Below are 18,319 nucleotides of genomic sequence, written 5' to 3'. Positions count from 1 at the left end.
GGAACATTTTACAGTTTTTAGGTTTGTGGTAATGGTGTTTAGGTTTGTGCTAATAGTGTAATTTTTTAATATTATGATATTGAGGTGAATAGTAATGGTCATCGTGATTCGATTTTGGATTTTTTATTTATAATAATCTTTTAAAATTACCAATTCACCAATTACTATTAAAAAAAAATTAATATCCCTTCACAGGTGCTTGCAGAAGCTCAGCAGGATCAAGATGGCGAGCAGGAAGCGCCGTCGCTTTCGCATTTGAAAGCGCCGTTGGATCATCTTCACAAATCGGCGGAGGGTTTGAAGAAAAGGAAGTCATGGAAGAGTTCTCTCTTCTTCTGGAAGAAATCCGGTGAGAAGAAGAAGCAAATCAACAGGGATATTTCTGTGTTAAAGTCTAAAGCCATGCCAATCTATATGAGCGATATTGCTCCTTCCTATAGATCCGGTCGACCATCTTCCAGCCCGCTGGCTGCAATGTACAATGCGATGCAGAGGAGCAAAACTGATGTACCGTACATGCCTTTGGTGCGTCACAGCCATAGCAGGGTTTCTCTTTCAAGGCCAATATACTTAGTCACATAGAGAATCTCTGCATTTCTCAGTCAGTTTTATTGAATATGTGTTCGATCGATGGCAGACAGCAGCTGAAAGAAACAACCTCGAAGTAGATTTTTGCACCGAATGGGTGTTGTTATCTTCCAAAGGTATTGTTCGCCTGGATACTTTCGGGAGCTGTAATTTGTAATTTCGAAGATGATAATACAATTGACACTTTGTCAACTGTGTGTGAGCTCGGTGATTTTGCAGGTCACATGATCATGTTTGATATATATATATATATATATATATATATATATATATATATATATATCGTTCGTTCTTCCAACAACCGTAAACCGCGAGATCCTCGAGGCTTATTTAACAGCGTATATTTATTTTTAATCTCCCTTCAGTCTCTTTAAGAGGGATGCAATTTAATTTTATTAGGTTCATAACCATGTTTCTATATATTGGAAGGAGGATGTTCAGAATTTTTTATTACGGATATTACATGAGTGTTCCAGAGTCGTATTTTTCAGGGCACCATTTAATTAAAAAAAGTCTGATTAAATTTATTGAATAATCTGCAGGATTTATTATTATTTGTGTTATTATTTAATAAAAGCATTTCACTTTCCCTCTTGTCACTTTAAAGTATTAGTAGTATAATTTTATATAATTTTAGAGACAATTTTTTTTTTTAAATTATAGTTGTATTATAAATATTTCAATATAGATTTTAAATATAATGTTCTAATATCCAAGTTAACTAAGTAATATATGTGTTTAATAGTATATCCAATTATATACTAATTTGTTGAGCATATTAAAATATTTCAATGTGCAATAGCAAGTAATTAAAAGTAAAGTATTTCAAGTACTTTTTAATGATACACATATGTATAATTCATTTAATTTTTAATATAAAATTTATAAGTGGCACAAAGAAACATTAATAATAGTAAAAACATTCAATTTGGTTCATAAATAAAATATTTGACTAAGTAATATTGATGTGTATTTAAAAAATATATTAAAAATAGGAAAACATTTTAATATTGACAATGTTGTTTATAAATAGAATATTTCAATATTCATTATTTTAATTTCAGCTAAACATATAAGTATATATTTACACGGAAGGTGTCTTTTTTCGAAATTGTTCACGCTAGATATTGTCTACCTTTTTCATCTCCATTTGACATTTGTACATTTGGTGTTTTGACATGGCTCAACTTTAACTTAAGAAAAAAAAGGAATTACACCCATGTTCTCATAATGGGTGGCTTGGAGGTTCACATTAACAAGTTATGAATTATTACCAATAATTATTAGGTAGATGGTAAGGATTTAACCTCCATGAAATATTCTAGAATTTTCATAGTAGTATACACAAATCACAACAAATTTTTGGTCAAGTTCATATACAAATTTGGGCTTTAGGGATTATAACTCCAACAGAAAATTCCTTTAACTAATTATGATAAAGTCCCACCTTAAATAGTGTTCAACCTTAATGGGTATTTTTTTTTGTTAGGAATGACCTTCCTTAACATAAAGACTTCTTAACTACGGCTAACTTACATGGTCACTCATTATTATGGGAATATAAGAGTTGTGCAAAGGTAACGGTAATTGCTTTTGGAAAGATGAGAAAAAAAGAAAGAAAATTTTAAAGTCCAAGGCAAAAGATAGCCTATGAGACCTCTTTTAGAGTGCAAAACTTGAAAAAAAAGTATGCACCTCAAAAGATTTAATTCTCTTCAAAATGGATCTATATTAGTTCTATATATGCATATAGCATGTGTAACTTTTCATTTTTAAAATTGTATTTTTGAATGCATAAATGGATACATGCCTTAAGTTTACTTGGAAACTTGGATTGTGTAAACTACACCACATAAATTTGCAATCCCAACAAATTTTTGCTAGACAAGATTTAAATTTAAATTTAAAATTGGAATTAATGGCACCAAACTAATTTTAAAATTTTAAAATGAGATATCTAAAATTCTAAAATAAACCCCCTTCTTTACGTTGATTGCATAATATCATAGAATTTGAAGGTCACTCCTATGAAATATGCCTTTTATTTAATCTCATTATCAACACCACACTGACTTTAGTCATTTCCTCTATGAAATTATTTTTTTTTTTGCGCCGGTGCCCACGAGGACCTATGGTAATATTTCTCCTCATTACCCTGCATCTTATAACTTGGATATAATATGTATATAAGATTTTTACATAGTGGTATGATTAGAAAAAAAATGCTTTAGCTAGGTGGCTCAAGCAACTTCTATCAGGTAGGCATCGACACAAGTGTGAGACTATTGCAAGCTTGAACACATTTCCTCCCCTCCATCCTTCACCCTTTAGGTTGTTATCTTTCCTTTGCTCCAACATTTTTGTAGTAACATCATAGGCATTTTCAATTCCGTTAGTGTTTTTTCGGGCCTTTAGTGGAAATTGCTAGTATATAAAATAATTTTCCCACTTTTCTAACATCATGATAAGGAAAACAAAGAGGGGCTTATCCATGTAGGGTACCTGGTGCCCTACAAGCACCCCAGTCAAGCCGAACACTATATTTCACTCGATGCATATGAGTATACTCAAGGAGTACAAACCGCTTCAGTGGTTTGGTACAACAACATTATTCACCTTACTCATGTTATAATGTTTGTATTCGTGGATCCTAGTTTTTATACTCATTTGTCACAACTAATGCAAGAAATGGGGTTGCAGTCTCTCTAGTTACTAGGAAACCTATAACTTTGTCATTCCTTGTTCAAGTGGAAATCACAGACTACTTAGTTTTGGTGGCATATATGTTGGTCAACAACAGCCCCTTTCCTCCATCTTACAAATTATTTACATCCCAACTCATGCTTAACCCTTGAACATAAGCTTTCCGAGATTCAGTAGGTTTGCTTTCCTATTAAATGGTGGATTTCCTTCAATCTCCCCCAATGCAATTGGCTTTGGTTATGCAGCAGAGAAATTATCAACAAGGATATATTCTTCCTTCTTCAATTTCTAATGCTTATGTGTCTCGCTTCGGTCCAAATTATTGAACTGCTGAATGGTCGGAATTTGGGCTCACTTCACCTAACAGGTTTTGTGTTCCACCTCCATATTTGGTTCTCAATGCTACTTTCATGATTTGCCTTGGTAAATTTGAGAAAAATTGGATTTCCACATCAACGGACAACTTGGATGAAGTTAACTTGTCTGACATGGCTCTTGTCACTTAGTTAACTCAATAAATTCGAGTTAGAAGGCTTGGAGTTGAGTTAAGAATGTGTGATTGCTAATTTGTAGCAATCAAAGTCAGTTATTTCAATTTTTTTCAATTAAAATAGTTCTAATTGTTGAAGGAATTAGTGGAAGGTCAGTTGTGCAGTGGGACTTCAGTCTAACTCAGTGATCATCTAGTTAACTGATTAATCAACCCAAAATAGCTAGTGCATGCAAATAATTTGAGTTCCATAGATGTGGTGGAGATTCCAAGGTAGTGTAACATCAGTTGTAGACTAGTCTTGAGTGTACAAGTGTTGCATGTAGTCAAATGATCAACCTTGGGAATTGGGAAATCATTTTGGAGAAAATTCCTAAATAATAGGGGCCTAATTTCCTCAGGAATTGCGCAAAGAAATAGGGGCTCAAGTAGAGGCATAAATTAACTAAGTCTGAATCATAGATTATCAATGAGAAAAGAAAGAGTTTATTCACTTGTAGAATGAGCTAGCAATTTTAATACATCTCTATTCATCACATTAATGCAAGAAAACAAAGGGGCTTTTATCAGATTTCTTTCCCCTGGAAAAATATTGTGTCATGTGTTTTATTTCTCATTTCATACTTTTATTGATGTTCTAAATTGTGAATTGAATTCCATAGAGTAGTAGAGTAGGTCCGTGTCTTGTGATTTTGATAAAAATTTCATGCGCAGTTGCAAATATACATCATAATTTCTACATGCTATCATAGCAGGATTAACATTAGAATAGGAATTTCAAAGTTATTTCTCAGGAAGTTCAAATTTGCAGTTCAATGTAACAAGATCTTTTTACAGTTGGGAAGATCACCTTCAATGAGTTGATACTAGAGTATGGCTTGAAAGGAAATTTTAATTTCATTGCATGGCAGGATCACATGGAGGGGCTATTGGATGACAATAGATAGATAGAATATGTCAAGACAAATATTTCAAAAGCATAAGAATTTGATGCAAAAAACCTAGCCCAGTGGAAGAAAGATGTAGCCAAGGCAAGGAGAATAATATTGGAGGGGTTGTGAGACCACATTGTCTCAAATATCCATGGGAAAGAAACTTCTTGCGCAAAGTGGTAGGCACTAATAGATCTATTCCAAAATAGCAACATCCATGGGAAACTGCTTCTCAAGGATAAACTTTGAAATATGAAGATGTAGAAGAATGAAACGATTCCACAGTATCTGAGTAGGTTCACACAAGTTCGTGATGAACTTGGTGGGGTTGGTGTTAGTGTTACGGAATATGATTTGGTAAGCCTATACCTTCTAGGCCTTCCCAAGAGCTGGCATAAATACCAAGATTCGATGGACAGGAGGGAGAAATTACTGAATTTGGAATGATTATGGTCTAATTTAGTATAAGAAGAAATTAGATGAAGTAACAGAGATGGAGTAATATCCATAGAAGCAGAAGAGGACTTTGATCTAGTTGGAAGAGGATTGAAGGACACGGGAAAAAAGTCCCAAGGTGAGGTTGAATCCAGTCAAGGGGGAAAGAAGAAAGACTTATCCAAAATAAAATGCTTCAATTGCCATGAATTTAGGCACTATGCTACAAAGTGTCCACACAAAAAATCTAGCAAGAAGTAACCTACATTAGGAGCAGTAGGTGAATATTTGGCTTCACAGTTTGAGCTATATTTCACCTTTATCGCATGCACGACCAAAACAGTGATGGGGAGTGTGTGGTACTTGGACTTTGGTGCCTTATTCCACATGGAAGGGTGTAGAGAGTTTTTCAGTGGCCTAGAGGAGAAATATCTCCAGATGCACATTGATTTTGGGGACAACAAAAAATAAAGCGTAATCGGGAATGGTATAGTCTAATTTTAGAGGTAGTCAAGATCCCCTCTTCGGTTCTAGGATGTCATATCTATTCCATGCCTAAAGAAAAATCTCATCTCTGTAGCATTTTTGGAAGACCATGGTTATAATGTGATCTTCAGTAAAGGGAAAGAATTCCTTAGACACAACCAAAGGAGAGGTGAAGCAGATTGGGTTTGAGACAAGAACCTGTATTCACCTGAGGCAAAAGATGCATGCATAGCCTTGAGGAGTAAGGCAGAGATTAGAGGTATGATGGTTGAGAGGGAGCATGATAGACCTCTCAAAATGGAGCCTCGGGAGGAGCCTCAAGAAGTTTTGGAGTAGCATAAAATGGAGGGGAAGAGTGGAGACATCCACTCAAGCAGAGACCTTCAGTAAGGGGAGTGTTTTATCTAAGTGGGTAGAGGAAGAAATTACATATATACCTCCAGGAGTGAGGCGGAGTGATGTAGATCTGTGGCCCCATAATTGCATAAATTTGGGCAGGGTCCATTTAGGTGTTTTCATCGTGGATCATTACCTTGCTATAGGGATCCACACTATTCAGTATTAGGAGGATCAATGTTACTCATATACTGAGGAGTGTAAAGGAGTGTTGACAACACAGTGGGAGGCTCAGTAGCAAAGTCAACAACAACACAGTTTTCCTAGTAGACATATTTTAGACATAGTTGATTCATCTTTTTTGGAATCTTCTCAATTGCAGTCATTGTAGTAGCAACAACAACACTAAGAGGTAGTGCTACAATACATTCCATAAGTTCTAGATAGGGGTGGTGAAAAATCCCTCTCTTCTGAGAGGGAGTGTTGAGAAATGCAGCAAGAAAGTCTTAATTTATTTTTTCTTTAATAAATTGAGAAATTTTGAATTTCCACATCAATAAACAACTTGGATGGAGCTAACTTTTGTGACATGACTCTTGTCACTCAATTAAGTCAATAAATTCGAGTTAGATGGCTTGGAATTTAGTTAAGCATGCATGATTGCTAATTTGTAGAAATCAAGGTCAGTTATTTCAAGTTGTTTTCAAATAATCTAGTTCTAACTATTTAAGGAACTGGTGGAAGGCCAGTTGTGCATTGGGACTTCAGTATAACTCAATGATCATCTAGTTAATTGATCAATCAACCTAAAATAGCTAGTGCATGAAGAGAATTTGAATTCCACAACTGTGGTGTAGATTCCAAGTCAATGCAACATCAATTGTAGACTAGTCTTGAGTATACAAATGTTGCATGTAGTAAGATGATCAACCTTTGTAATTTCCCAATCATTTTGGAGGAAATTCCTAAATAATAGGGGCCTAATTTTCTCAGGAATTTCACAAGTAAATAGGGGCTCAAGAAGAGGCAGAAATTTAGTTGTACACAACCTTCCTTGTTACTGGGTTCAAAAGCTTATAACCCTTTAAACCATTCTTATACCTAATAAAGATGCAATTTTGAGATTTACTATCCAACTTGGTTCGTTTCTCCTTTGGAACATGCACATATGAATCACATCCAAATACTCTCAGATATGAAAGAGAGGGTTTCCTACCAGTCCATACCTCTTGTGGAGTCTTATCCTCCAACATTGATGAAGGTGATATGTTGACCAGGTAAAATGTTGTCTCCACCACCTCTGCCCGAAATTCCTTTCCTAACCCAGCACCACTGAGCATGCTTCTCGCCCTTTCCAACAACATCTTGTTCATTCTTTTTGCAACTCCATTTTTCTAAGGTGTGTATGGAGTAGTCTTCTACCATGCTATACCACACTTCTTACATAATTCTTCAAATTCCTTACTGCAAAACTCTCCACCGTTATCTGTCCTCAACACCTTTATCTTCTTCTCTGTCTGGTTTTCCACCAGATCCTTAAATTATTTAGACCTATCAAAGAATTTAGATTTCTTCCTAAGGAAATATATCCATGTATTCCTTGAGAAGTCATCTATAAAGGTTACATAGTACACAAACTTACCCAGTGATGGAACCTTCACGGGTCCAAACACTTCACTGTGCACAAGCTCTAATATTTGTTTCGCCCTCTTACCACTAGAGGGAAACTCACCCAATTTTTCTTCACATATACACAATTTTCACATAAATCAAAATCGAGAGAGCCTTTACTCATACCTTCTACCATACCTTTACCATGAAGTATTCGAAGACCCTTATCTCTAATATGTCCAAGCATTTGATGCCACAACATGGTCTTCTCTCCAGAGACCACTAATTTTTGCTACTACACTTTCAGGAACCACAGAACTGTTGCACCCATCAACAATAATGCTACCTTGCAACTTGTACAGAGTTCCAATTTGAACTCCATGTATCAATAGCAGTGCACTGGAACCATCTTGCAGGTATCCTTCTCGAACACATTTTTTACACCTACATCATCTAGCTTGCTTACAGAAATCAGATTTCTGGCTAATGCAGGAATATGTAAAACACCCGAAAGTGTTCTAACCCTTCGACCTTGCAACTTCAACTTTACTTTTCCATGACCAAAGATTCTAGCCTTCTTGTTATCCCCCAAGAAGACATCACCACCTTCATATTTCTTGTACTCGCAAAACTACTCTCTATGGGGAGTGAAGTGAAAGGATGTACCTCAGTCAATCAATCATGCCTCATGATCTACATGTGTTCTTGAAGAAGCCAAGTAAACATCCCCACCTTCATTTGAGGTGGTTTTCACCTTTGTAGAAGGAGCATCATCAGATCCCTTTTGTAGTGCCCTTCCTTTCCGCATTTCCAGCACACCACCTTTACAAGATTTCCTAGAGATTTAGATCCCCCTCTAGATTTAGACCTCCCACTCGATGAATTATTTTTGTTGTTATTCTGGGACCGCCTTCGTACAAACAAGGCATCAACATTATGGCTCTCCATATTTTTCTGTGTCATTTCCTCCATCAGTAAGGATGAGACTATTTCATCAAACTACAAGGCAGTTGCATCGCTACCTATTGCACTAACTAGACTATCCCACGGATCTGGTAGAGAGCACAACAAACTGATGCACTTATCTTCATCTGAAATTTTAATATCAATAGATGATAACTGACCTACCACAATATTAAATGTGTTCAGATGCTCTGTCACTGAGTCCTCATCTTTCATCCTCAGGTTATACAACTTTTTCCATAGGAAAAGTTTATTCACCAGAGACTTAGATTGGTATAAAGTCCCTGAATCTGAGACACACAATCGTATTGTTCTCTTTGCCTTCCGATCCAACTTCTTCCATTCTTCATCGGACACTCCCATTGGTTTATTACCTAGATCTACTGCAATTCACTAATCTTTATCCACCAATAGATCCTCCATCTTGAGTTTTCATAACTCAAAACTCTCACCATTAAATTTCTCGATCTCTATCTTTCCACTGCTCGCCATCTTCTTTCACCACCAGAATCGATACTATAGATCTCCCACTAAATAGGGTCTACCATAGGCCTGAGTGAAATCCCTCAATGGAAAGGCATCCCCTTGAAGCGAAAACAACTCTGATACCAAATGTAGGTTTTAACCCCGTACAGAAATTACCTGCATACGAATTCTAAAACACAAAAAATAAACAATGCGAGAGCATAACACATAAAACACATGTACACAGAAATTTTCCCTGGATCCCAAAATCAGAACTACCAACTTGATTTTTCATTATGTTCCTTTCAATGTTACAATACATATTTATACATGCCGAAGCTCCCAATACCATGGACCGAAAACCATCGCATCCAAAACCATTGACTGAAAACCATCACGTCCAGAACCATGTGCAAAAAACATTCACAAAACCATAGGTAGGTCTGCCCAACCTAATATAGGGTCCAAAACCAAAATTTTCTAGGGCGTTGCCCCAGACCCCATAGAGTCGGGTTACCTACACCCCTCAAACCCCCTGTGACTCCCCCCGCTACACAATCAGTGCAACAAAGGGGAGGCTCAAGCTTGAAGTTTATTCTTTAAAAAATGACTTAATTATCCATGCTTGAGTTGGTTGTGTTGCTCATGCTTCGGTCAGTCATGTGGATCATGCTCAGGATGGTCAAGTTCTACTGTTGTTGGTCATGGCTCACATTCAATAGTTGATGCTCATGTCGCTCCTTGTAGATGAACCTGAATGTATAGATCCAAGTATGTCGTGGCCCCCTCACTGGGCCATCTTCCTGGTGGGCCTTCAAACTTAATGTGCTCTAGGATTTCCTAATTAGTTAACTATGGATATGATCTTGTTGTAGCGGCTACAACACCCTCCAAAATTTTGGCTTGCATCCAATTTCGGAGCCTTGTTTGAGAGTTTTACTTGATGTCTACACACACTTGGGCTCACCCCATGAGCTCATGCAAGTCTTCAACCCCACCTTTCTTGATCGTTTGGTAGATAACGTTTTCATGTTGATGTCAATATTATGCTTGTGACCATGTTCTATTCACACACAAGGTCTTTGCTTCGTGTGTACATGTTGTGTTCACTATGTAAATATCTGTCGCACTTACACATAGAGTCATACACATTGTCTTTCAATTGTCATCACAGTCATCCAACGATCAACTAAAGCATCATGCTTGTCTCTCACACTGTCGATTACTCATGTTGAGAATGTGTGTCTAGATGGCTTGAGTTGTCTCGTCGTCATGTCATGTAAGTGTGTGATTGCAAGTATGCGTATGCACCAATTCACTCACTCACACACTTAGTCATTTTGTTGAAGCTTTGACGACCAAATTCCCCTCTAATAGCCAGACCTTCACCCTGCCATCAACTTCATCGTCTGTCGCCAGAACAGCGCAGAAGCACCAAGCAATCCTTTTCAAGTTGCACTCCCTGCAAGCTGATCAGTCAACCTTCCTCCTGGTCAACCAAAAAAATTGACGCGAAAGTCAAATTGGGACTGATTCCCCTCAACAATTGCGCAGAGACTGTAGACCTTGCTTGCTTAGCTGAATAAAGAAATTGTGTAAACAGGGCGGAAAGATACCCAATGCCCATCCCTATCTCCCTATGAAAATTACGCAGTTTTTCTAGTTAGCGCACAAGTTAGCCGACCAGCTGCTCACCCGGAAAATTGTGCAGTTTTCATGAGCAAGACCTCTACTTCCCAGCAGTCTGCTCAGCTTAGAAACTGTGTAGAGGTGATCAATAGGCTAGCCTTCCAGCATCAACGTAGTTTTTCCCTCCAGTAGATCCCAACAACTGACTGCCAGTTACCTCCAGGAATTATACATTTTTTGTTTCCAAGCTCCAACAGCTCACTACCAGTTCCCTCCAGGAATTACACAATTTTTGTTCCTAAGGTCCTAATAGCTGACTACAAGTTCCCTACAAGAATTGCGTAATTTTGGCTGCCAGGCTCCCGCTGCCTGCTCCTTCCAAAAATTACACAGATTTTGTCTACCAAGCCTTCCCGGAGCCTAGATTGTTCCTCCCAAAAATTGCACAATTTTGTCCTCCAGATGAGCTAGACCCCACGGACGGTCACTGTCAATCTGGATTTCCCATCTCCATCTCCCAATGACTTCTTCACAATTTTCACCAACAATGCCTACAACCTCCATCCCATCTCAAAGCTCGCAACCTTATATTATCTCTCGGTCACCTGCATCCGAAACGATCATGCATCATGCTAGAATAGGAGGTTTATGGAATTGATGTTGTCTCGTCATGAGTGACTACAGATATAGGTACACAAAAAAACATGGTGTGATGATAGATGGGATGAACAAAAGGAGCACATGCTGAAATACATGTTCACCAATAGACAAACAAATGATGCATGCAAAGAGAAGTGCTCATGAATGGGCAATCATGCAAAGATGTGTTCATGGATAGATGAACGGACGAACATGCGAGGATGTGTTCACACACAAATAGACGAACAAACATGCACTTTTCGCAAATAGATGAACCTGTCAAGCATACCATCATACAAGCAAGGAGAAACGTGTGAATGCAACATCAAGCGAACCCAACAACCATCAAAGGCTTCGTGCACTTTTCCATGTCGAGGTGAAGTTGTGACACACCATGAGTACATCCATCACCCAATGACACTACAGCTCAGCATGCACACCAGCAGCAACATGAATGCACCATTACTGTCATGTCCAATCTTATCACGAGTCATGCCATCCACATCTCTATTGTGAACCATATTCTTAATCAATGTAATGTAACGTGGAAGTCCAAGAGAACCACTTGTCATATGATGAGTCATGTAAAGTCAAAAGGTCATGGAAGTCAAATAGTCATGAGGGAAGTCGAACAACGACAAGGGTTAGTTTCACCCTTGGCTACTTTTTCACCTCAGCTCCTCCCACATAGCCTTGAGAGTTAGTAATCTTTTCTTTGAGGGGTAAGTGGTGGCTCCAACGCCCTGCCCATGGGGCTAGTGATGTATGGTGTAATGATGTGTCTTGGAAATTTCACTTAATTCATAAGCCTACTAACAGGCCAACAAGTTTTCACACATGTGTTGTAATTGTTGTAAGACATATCTTGAACACTTGTAATGCATGTTTCTTTAACTTATGTTTAACACTTGAACTCATTCAATTATTGTAATACATGTATATGAATGAAAATATGTTGTATGAGTTGTTAATGTTGTCCTGCATGTGTTGGTTACTTCCCTGAACATCAGATAGACCTTTCACGTAAACTTTCTATAACAATCATCACACATGCGCAGACTCCTCCACTGTGTGTTGTACATGTTATCTTTCCTTGTCTGTTGTGACCGCCGCATTTGTGTGGACTGCTCCTCCGGAAGCTATGCACGTCCTGTTGTGTTGTGTGTTCCTAAAAAAGTTTGGGCTTCCTCCCATCTGATTTGGGACTCACTCCAACCCTCTTCCTCTACGTTGAAATAACCATTGACAGAAGTAACACTAGCAATCACCAGGAACACAAACCTCACTACTCGAAGATAAAGCAAACCACTCTCCTGTTCTGACAAGAAAGAGTTGAGGCAAATCTTTAAGATAATGGCAACTGGGCTATCATACTAGATTAGAATCCCACACCAAACGGTGTGAGGTCTAGTGGGACTTCATATCGAGGTCATCCCTTGAATGTTGGCAGGTTCAGCACCATCAAAATTTCTCGTGCTAGAAGGAGGTTTGTCAGTTGTTTATGGATTAAGGTCCTCTGACACTCACTCATCAACCATCTGGTCAAGGCAGTGACTCACGCTCCCTCTCACCTACGCATGACTTTGCAGTTGGTTACTACTCACCTCCCAAGATTGAACATGAAATTCCATATCATCACCTTCACTCTGTCTGTCCCAACAATCGCTAGTTCATGAAAGTAGTTGGACTGATCCCAGGCATACAATATCTTCCATATACATCAAGGAAGCCTAAAGCCACTCTGACAAGTGTTGTTGTATCGTTAGTGGAAGAAGCATTTCTTGCCACACTTGAAATTCTAGCAGAAGATATTGAAGACGGAGAGGAACCTATGGTCTTCTAATAGGGGGAAGGAGACACCATCGTAATCTTGGGCTTAGACTCTGGTACAAGAGGCAAAGGGGAAGGCAGTGGAGGAGGCCAAGGTGGAGATGAACCAACAGACCTAGAGCTGAAACCATCAGATTCAGAAGAAGAGGAAGAGGACAAAGAAGAAAAATAGATGGTCGAACAAAATCTGGAATGGATGACTCAACAACCATTGGCTCTCCTAGGTGCTTCACACAAGATGCCAAAGAGAGCAAAGTGAATGAACATCAAGTTCAACCCCGACAACACAGTGAAGGTAGAAGACCATTTGGACAACTTCTAACTGCAGCTGTAAACCCTTGATGTAGGCTATGACGACGTAGCATGTAGATTGTTTCCATGTACCTTGGATTGTTGCACAGTTGCATGGGTATCATAGCCTTCCATCCAACTCCATACAAAACTGGGGTGCATTCAAATGTATGTTTCTTGAAAAGTTAGCTAATGGCAAGACCCCAACTATGTTAGTCAAAGCATTAGGAAGCCTGAAGATGGAGGGGAAAGAAAAGGTAAGAGATTTCAATTACAGGTTTACATGCATATTGAACAAGTTTGTAGTAGACACCAAACCTCATGACTCCATCTCTGTAGATTACTACATGTTCGCATTGTTGACCAGCATTGTGCAGTTTGTTAAGCGAGCTGCGAAACCAACACTAAAGGAAAACTACAAAGAGGTTATTGCTATTGATAAATAATTGTGTGCGATTGGAGTCATCAAGGATGATGAACCAGAAACAGAATCGAAAGACACGAAAATGAAGTCCCAGGTGATGGCAAGAAAAGGTAGAGACAAGGAAACAAATGATATCAAAACCCTCACTTGCCTCATCAAGAAATTGACAACAAAAGTGTCTGAGCTTAAATAATGGAAACTGAATACATCTGTAGGAAACCATCCACCCAGACAAAGACAAGGAAGCATGTCATCAGGCAACAACTGGTTCACTGCGAAAACTATGCAGAGCTCTATGTTCCACCTCAATCAGTGTGCAAATTTTGAACTATGTTCATTCCATGAGGAACATCCCCAGAGAGCTCTTGTTCATACTGGAAACAAGTTGTAAGCTCTATATGTAATCATACATTTGATGTAGAAAAAGATATGCAGGAAAAATTGAAAGACAAAGATAATGATGAAGATGTTGCACCTAATGGAGCATCAAGTTCTAGGCATGTGGTGAACATGTATCAGTTCTCTCAAGCAGCATCAAAGGTGAACAATGAGAAAAAACCCCCAAAGAAAAATGACCGTTATAATATTAGGACTAAAGGGTCTCCCCTTACACTTGGGGAAGCACAAGAAAAGATGAGACTGTTGTTGAGGAAGGATGCTCCACCAACCGCCCCAAAGCCAAAAGCACAAAACAAGTCCAGGAAGACAGCAGCGGACAAGAGTACATCCATGAGAAGCAAATTGTAGAACACTCCACTGGACAACAAGAACATCGGTCTTACCCCCAGAAACCTTGGTGATTCTACTACCTTTTGACTACAACATTGTAGATGACATGAAGAAAATTCGTGAAAACATTAGTTTGTTTGAGTTAGCTAAGATCTAGAGTCAGCGAGACATCCTGTTGTGCACATTGGGATAGACAACAACGGACAATGGAACCTCTACCAGCAAGGGAGCAAGCACACCTCTTGGATCACTTTCCACTATGCTTAAAACACTCTAGATGGAAGAAGAAAACTCAAGTTTCCCTCCATTCCTACTCTCATTTGAAGTTTTTAACTATAATGTTCACAACTACTTGGTTGATTCTAGCATGGAAACCAATGTCATGCCACTATCCATTGCTAAAATGATCAATGCAAAATGGAGCAAGACATCCGCGCAAATAATCCAAATTGATCAAACATCTATACCAACCATTGGTGAACTCCAAGATGTGATCATCTGACTATCTCAAAACATTCGATTCAACCAATGCATCAACATTGTTTTTGTGGACATACCGGAAGCGTATGGCTTACTACTCAATAAAGATTGGTCCAGCAAGTTGAATGGATATTTCGCTACACACTAGTCGCACATGTGGCTTCTGTATAAGTGAAAAAACAATCAAATCTGGGTGGTATCCGAGAGGTATATGAGGCATAATGTCACTCCCTTCAATGGCGAGAATGAACCGTTGGCCTTCGCAGAACTCATGTTTGGAAACTGCCTCTTAGAAACAACATTGGGGTGTTATCTTGCATGGCCAGGTCCAACCCCACCAGACACACAATTGGGCCTCCTTCCAAGTTGCCCACCTGATGGTAATGAAGCATGTACAGTACATTGTACCAATAGTAGTAGTAGGAGTAGTACAAGTGCGTCGAATGGTCCATGTACAGACAATTTGTGGATCATGTACTTTGATGGATCAAGGAAACAAGACAACTTAGGAGCCAGGTGTGTCTTGATCGACCCAAGAAACATGAAGCATTTTGTTTCAAGTCGCTTTGAGTTTTATTGCATGAAAAATGTTGTTGAGTATGAAGCACTTGTGTTGGGCTTGCAGAAAGCCATCAACCTCAACGTGGTCACACTCAAAGTGGTAGGTGATTTAGAGATAGTGGTACGGTAGGTACGTAACACCATCCAATGTTTGTCACCACATCTCAAAAGTTACTAGCAAGAGGTATGGTGACTGATCTCTAACTTCCAAGAATTTAACATCATTTTTGTACCACATACACGTAATGTAGCTGCCAATTCTCTCACAAACGTAGCTTCTAGAATGTCATTGATTAGGGATAGATTTACTATTGAAATTTTGTACAAACAATCTATCCTAGATAACATAACTAACTTACGTGTGTTTAATGATGATAAACAGATACTGCATTTCATGGTCAATGCTGACGTCTTCAAATATGCAGCGATAGATGATGACAAACACTAGCGCTCTCTACAGGAAGAAGCTGGTAACAGGAAATTCCACCTTATCACGAAGGGTGTGCCATCTTTGGAAAATATTTATGACTTGCAAGAATGTTTTCAGGGGCCAAGGAACATCAAAACCCATGGCTCCACCATGATGTATGAACTGATCAACTTGGGATTAGAACAAGATCCGAAGTTCATTAATCTCAGCACATGTTGCACATAGCAAGAGCAGCAAGCCTTTGTCTGCATGTTCAAACAGTAATAAGATCTGTTTGCACAGATGTACGGTGATAAAGACAACTACCCCATGTCATCTATGGACCACATTCTGCAAATAGTATCTGGAGCACAAATGTTTTCCCTACTTGACTATCTTTTCGGATACAATCCAGTTCTGGTAGTAGAACCTGGCAGACTTAAGACTACCTTCCGTACTAACTGGGGTACATTCACTTACAGATGAATGTCATTTGGGCTTGTAAATGTAGGTGCAACCTTTCAGAATGCCATGGACATCGCTTTTCGTGGACTCATCAAATAGAGCATAGTGGTATACCTTGATGATGTGACTGTGTTCTCAAGAAGACGTGAGGACCACATATGCCATCTGAAGAAAATTTTTGGGTGATGTTAGAAATAAGAGATTTCCTTGAATCCCAAAAAGAGCGTATTCACTATCTCTATGGGGAACCTTCTCGGACACATTGTTGCCAAAAGTAGGATCAAGGTGATCATACTGAGTCCAGAATATTACACAGATCCCCCACCTAGCCAACAGGAAAGCCATGCAGTCCTTCTTGGTCAAGATAAACTTCCTTCAGAAATTCGATCTTGGGCAAGATAAACTTCCTTCGGAAGTTCATCTCGATTTATGCGCAGATAGCCAAACCCATGTAGGACAGGATCAAGAAAGATGAAGTCTACAGTTGAGGCAAGAGGGAAAAGTATGCATTCACCCATATCAAGCTGACTATTGCAGAAGTTCCTGCACTATATAGCCCAGACTTGAAGAAGGATTTCCTTCTATACACCTCTACCTCCAATAATTTTCTCACTGCAGTACTCACTCAGAAGGATGAGATGAACAATGAACATCCCATCTCCTTCATGAGCACAGACATGTAGGGACCAAAAATCAACTACCCACCAATGACAAGCAAGCATATGCAATTTACAAGGCGGTGAAACACTTCAGGCCCTACTTGTTGAAGAACCACTGCATAGTCTACGCCCCTCACCCAGCAGTCTGCATATTTCTTGTACAACAAGAACTGGGTGAGCCATGTGAAAACTAGGTGACAATCTTGTCTTGCAAGAGTATGCTCTTGAAATAAAGCTAGTTCACACGATCAAAAGACACGGGCTCTGCAAACTTGTAGCTGCAGAATTACACAATCGAAGAGTGAAGAAGAGCTCGTCGGCTGGGAGTAGGGAGTTTAGATGTATGATATAAGGGGAGCAACACCCACTGAATAAGAAACCTCTGAGTATGTATATGTGTGCTAGTACCTTGAGCACGACATCGTACCCTCTCACTTTTCCATCAGATAGAATAATTACACCTCAAAGCTTTAGCATATCACTCAGTGCATGGAGTGCTTTATAGGAAGTACAACGACGAAGTTTTTCTCAAGTGCCCGAAGGTACATGAATCAAAGAAGGTATTACAAGATCTACATGATGGACCCATCGAGGGTCACTTTGCAGGAAACACCACTACACACAAAGTTATGCGAGCTAATTTCTATTGGCCCACATTATTCAAGGATGCACACGTTTATGTCTACAAGTGCCCTGTCTGTCAGCAATGCGTTGGCAGAACACAAAGGTCAGCAACCCCACTACACCCTGTTGTAGTGACTGAACCGTTCCAACAATGGGGCCTAGACATCATTGGGGAGATTTTCCCACATTTGTCAAAATGGCACCACTACATCCTAACAACAACTGATTACTTCACACGGTGGGTAGAAGTATTTCCGCTCAAACAAGTGAATGACCAGGAGGTCACCAGCTTCCTCCAGCAGAACATCATCTCAAGCTTTGCCGTTCCGGTATCACTTGCTTTTATAATGCAACACACTTTTCATTTTTGAAACTTTATGACTTTTCATTGCAAAATGGAATTTTGCTGAAGCACTCATCTAACTACTACCTGTAGGGAAACGGTCTCATAGAATCCATGAACAAAAACCTCATCTGCATAATCAAAAAGACTATTTTCTCTAAGCAGCGCAACTAGCATACCACCCTAACAAATGCATTATAGGTTGACCACATAACACCCAAACCCTC

Source organism: Pinus tabuliformis, chromosome J, assembly GCF_031772625.1.
Source record: "Pinus tabuliformis cultivar Carrire ecotype Pingquan chromosome J, CPIR1, whole genome shotgun sequence".
Taxonomy (NCBI): Eukaryota; Viridiplantae; Streptophyta; class Pinopsida; order Pinales; family Pinaceae; genus Pinus; species Pinus tabuliformis.
The sequence above is the reverse complement of the archived record's forward strand: the minus strand, read 5'-3'. Positions refer to the sequence as shown.